General features: G+C 49.4%; 1 long non-coding RNA gene across 1 annotated transcript; it reads left to right on the forward strand.

The window, feature by feature from the left end:
- Nucleotides 1–2,453: 2,453 nt before the first annotated feature.
- On the forward strand, nucleotides 2,454–4,000 carry LOC132017517 (uncharacterized). Its single transcript, XR_009404306.1, has 3 exons — nucleotides 2,454–2,672; nucleotides 3,618–3,657; nucleotides 3,748–4,000. It is a non-coding gene; the product is annotated as an uncharacterized LOC132017517 (long non-coding RNA).
- The last annotated feature ends 954 nt before the right edge of the window (nucleotides 4,001–4,954 follow it).

The raw sequence follows: 4,954 nt of genomic DNA on the forward strand, positions 1-4,954 counted from the left end.
AGGAGTCAAGATATATACAAACCCAAGGCGGTGGATGGTCATGCTTAGCTGCCAATGGCTGTGGACACAAAATGAGCACACCTTTTGGAATCTTTAGAAGTTAGAAAAATGCTTTATTTGAGCCCAAGTTAGGACAGCTGTCTGGGAAACACACCCTTCACAGGGAAAAAAGTGCTCCAGAAAATGAACAGTTTTTATAGGGTTAGATACTTTTTACATCTTATAAAGGCTCGAGAGATTCTAGATTAGCGGATGGGCAGGAATCACGAGTTTTATGACAAAGGGATGCAGAGAGTAGGAGCGTTGATCCCTGCGTCAAGGACGAGATGGTTTTCCTTCTGTGACTACTCATTCACACAGCGGAGGGACAAGGCAGGTGTGGCAGGATGTACGTCAGGCTTTGGGTTTGAATGGTTTGTATACAGTCATGTTGACTAAGAAAGTAGTCCAAACTGGCATCCCTGGCCTATCAGGCCTTCAGAGAGGTTTCCTCTCATCAAGGCTGGTGGTGGCGAATGGGGCTCCTAGCATGGGTCCCTGGCGGGGATGTGCTGGGGGGCTGAGCCAGCTCTCCCTCCAGCACCATGGCTCATGTACACGAAGAACCCATGTGACTGAACCAGGAACAAAGGACAAAGGAAGTGGCCTCTCACCAGCCTGGTTTTTAGGAGTGGAGAAGAAGCCTGTTTTTCCTGAGGTGCCCATCTGTGTCCCACGGGCACCTTGACATCACCTTGCTTAACAGAGCCTTTCCTTTCCATGTTTCTCGACCCCTGGTAAAAGACAGATAGCAGAGTAGGGTGCTCTTATTTATTTATACCTCCAGACTAATGGCTTGATTTATTCCCTTCCTGAAATCAGGTTTCTACATGAGAGGAAAGTTGTTGCAAAAAAAAAAAAAAAAAGTGCTCTGAAAGCCGAGAAAGTCCATCTTCCCCTCCTGGTGTCGTCCAGCTCAGGGCTTCCTCATTTTCCTGCTGCCCTTTCCAAAATCATCAAGCAGTAGCCGAGGGCAGGGGGGCTCCACGGGGAAGCTGCGGGCTGGAGAAGCAGCTCACACTGGACTGCAGGGTCTGGAAGCAGCCAGCAGCCCCTGCACTGCTCTGACACACAGACACATGGACACACGGACATACTCCCCTGCCGCAGCTGTGCCAGCCAGCGCCCTCTGGGGTGGGCCAGCCCCTCTGAGTCATCAGCCTGATAGAGATCACATCCTTTTCTTCACTCTCTCGGCTCTGCTGAGCATGGGCTGAGCTTCCGGGCTGCGGACAGTTGAATCACACTGGGTTGGTTTCCAGCAGACTGTGTGTGTGCGAGAGCAGGTTGGAGCTGTGCACCAGCCTGGGGCTGGCGGGGTGCTGGGTGCCCCCGTCGAGGCGGTCTCCTGTCAGGTGTCCACCTCGGCCTTTCCCAACCTGGCTTCATGACAGTTAATCCTTCGGGGGTTCCGTGGGGCATCAGAGAGTCCAAAATACCTTGTACCATGTGCCCTGGGCTGGCATGCAGAGTGACTCAGAGGGGAACAGGGATACAGGGATTCCCAAGAGCCAGGAGGTTTGGGCTGGAGAAGTGCCACTTCCTCTGACTGGCCATGGGAGCCTGGCCAGATTGCTGGAGGTTTGCATGGAGTTTCAGTCTCCTTATGTGGAAAATGAGCACACCCTGTGTGTTCTGGGCAGAAGGGTTACGGGCAGTCCCATCATTCATCTCATCTCTTCTTCCAACAACTTCTTGCACTTGAAAAATACCTGGCCCAGTGCTGGGGGTAGGTTCTGGGGGTAGAGAACAGAGGAAGAGGGCATGGCCCCTGCCTTGGGACATATCTGAGTGGGGGGGAGCACAGCTAAGACACGTTCAAGAGGGTCAATAGCTTAGCAGTTGTCAGATACATAGATTCACTTGAATGCTCTTTCTGAGACAATAATGCTTTAACTTTTAAGGAGAAGCAGTCAGAAAATGTTGAGGGCAAAGAGAACAGTCACCCCTCACCCCACCCCATCCTGAAATCTCCCAGCTGGTTTCTGATGTGTTCATTGCCTTTCAGAAGAAAACAAAGTGATTTCATTTCATAAGAGACAAGGCATAGGAAATGGACTTAAACTAGTATCAGATTCCTGATGGGAACAAGGAAAAGCAGGAGAGCACACAGGGCATGCCCATTTTCCGGGCAGGGAGACTGAAACTCCATGCAAATCTTCAACTATTTGGCTAGGCTCCCCTTCAAATTGCCCAGGGGCCAGGGGCACCTCTGTTTTCCGAGATGAAGAGCGAGTGGCCAACAATCCCGTGGAATTTGAAATAAGTCAAGTCAACCACGGTGGAAAAATGGAACGCACACTGTTGAGGGAGTGGAAGGGACCAGACGACGCACATTTCCTACATCAGACATGACTCTAAGAGCTTGTGCTTGTCACATTTTGATTACAGCATTGGAGAAAGTGGCTCATCACGTCACACCCATGGGCAAAGTCACATTTCGAGTGGGAATTTTTATGTCTATGATGGAGATTAAGGAGCCATCCATTCATTCTCGCACACCTACAAAACTCCTGGCCCTTCTCTGGTCATTCCATGGTCAGTATCTACTGAGCTCCATGAAGGACTCTGCACTGACTTCTACATGGGGAACAGATAAGGCATGTCCCTGTGCCCTGGAAGCCACATAAAAAGTAAGTACCAGACAGGCAACATTGGAGACAGTGCCTGACTGTGGAACAGCTAGTGAGAGATGCTCAGCAGAGGAGTTTTTTGAATTAGACAGATCAGGGAAGGCTCCCTGGAAGAAAGAGGCAGATTATGAGCTCAACCTAGAAATACCAGCAGGATTAGGACAGGTGGTCCACAGTGTGCCCAGATCCAGGGAATAGGTCATTAACCTCCTGACTGGAGGAGGATAGGAGGAAGAAACTGAAAGGAAGTTGATTTCCTGTGGACCAAACCCCATGTTCAGGAGGTGGCCACACCAGCTAGGCTAAGTGGATGCATATCAGTTAATCCTGGAAGAAATCATGGAATTAAAATCAGCACATCTGGGACGCCTGGGTGGCTCAGTTGGTTAAGCGGCTGCCTTCGGCTCAGGTCATGATCCCAGCGTCCTGGGATCGAGTCCCACATCGGGCTCCTTGCTTGGCAGGGAGCCTGCTTCTCCCTCTGCCTCTAGCCTGCCACTCTGTCTGCCTGTGCTTGCGCTCTGTATCTCTCTCTCTAACAAATAAATAAAAATCTTTAAAAAAAAAAATAAAAAAAAAATAAAATCAGCACATCCACCTCCAGCTACAAGCCCAGATTCCTTCCTCCCTTGTTCCTGGGCCCGCCCTGCTCTCCCATCTACACCTTGGCACACTGGCCTTTTCCAAACAGGTGATGGGTGGAGAAGGAGGCACAGTAGAACTTGCCAAATGCCCTCCTGCGTCACTTCTTGCAGAGGGCTTTGCGGTGACCCTTAAAACAAAATTTTCCTGATGTTTAGAAACACACCTCTGCTTCCAGCAATCCCAAACGGAGTTCTCCATTCCAGGGCTCCAACCGCAAGGGAAGTCATCTCAGCCCTGGAGGCTGGGTGCCTCCTGCTGGTGAGAGTCCGTAATGACAGCATCCCTGTGGTCATTTTCCAGATTTCTCCAAGGAGAGAGCCAGGAGGAACTTGGCCTTCAGGTGAGTAACTGCTGATATTTCATGAGTGCTTCCTGAGTGCCGGGCACTCTCCTAAGGGCTTAAATGGACTAACTCACTTTCTCCTCTTAGTAGGCCTATGAGTTGGTACTGCTATTGTCCCATGTTAGCGGTGAGAAGACTGAAGCCCAGTGAAGTTAAGAATGTGCACAAGTTTTCACAGCCGGCCATCAGGCAGGGTGGCCTGCCGACAGGGAGCTGACTCTTAGCAGTGGGATGTGGGACACACAGGAGTTTTTAGTGATATAAACCTGTATCATGGTAATGAGGGTTGTACAAGTTCTTGGTATGTGAATTATCTCATTAAAAAATGTATGTTTGGGCGCCTGAGTGGCTCAGTGGGTTAAGCCGCTGCCTTCGGCTCAGGTCATGATCTCAGGGTCCTGGGATCGAGTCCCGCATCGGGCTCTCTGCTCAGCAGGGAGCCTGCTTCCTTCTCTCTCTCTCTGCCTGCCTCTCAGTGTACTTGTAATTTCTCTCTGTCAAATAAATAAATAAAATCTTAAAAAAAAAAATGTATGTTTAAAAACTATGTCCCTTGCCTGACACCTAATTCTTTATTCTCTTTGGCACATTGTCTGCACTCCTACCCATCAGAGAAGCTTTTGGGTTGAGAAGCACCTCTTTAAAAAGCCAACAGTCTATTGCACCGTAGACTCTGTTTGATAAGATTCTGCCCCCTGCCCCAGCCTGTCCATGACGTGGGTCAACACTGACAGAAAGGCTGCTGGGAGTAGGAGTCAAAGTGCTGGAAAAATAGCTTTGAGGAGGTAGGCATGGCTTTGGTTAACCTGGCAATTTTGAGGCAGCCTCAGGTCTGGGGACCAGAGTCTGGGCTTTACGGTGGAATGAATGGTCGTGGAGTGGGGCTGGGGAGTCTTGGTCAGAAGGTCCGGGGACTCAGTCTGGTGGGAATTGCCCAGCTGTTTTGAGCTATGTTCATTTTTCCTTTACCAAGGCACAAATAATTCATACTAGACAATTCTTATTTACCACAAAAGGAGGAGCAGGATAGCATAGCATAACCTATGCTTTAAGAGGTTTGTATCCACATCTGCCAAGGACTAGCCGTGACCTTGGGCAAATTACTTAACCTCTGTGCTTCGGGTTTTTAATCTGTAAAATGGTATCAGTAATGGTCCTTTCCCCATGGAGTTGTTATGGAATCAGTGTGTTTAGAACAGTGCCCCGCACGTAGTGGGGTTATATGCATACTTGAGATTTTATAAAGACTCGGAGCAGTAGGTTTATCTTTGTGAAAAACTTACTAGTGGAAAAA

The sequence above is a fragment of the Mustela nigripes genome, chromosome 5 (assembly GCF_022355385.1).
Source record: "Mustela nigripes isolate SB6536 chromosome 5, MUSNIG.SB6536, whole genome shotgun sequence".
In the NCBI taxonomy this organism is placed as follows: Eukaryota; Metazoa; Chordata; class Mammalia; order Carnivora; family Mustelidae; genus Mustela; species Mustela nigripes.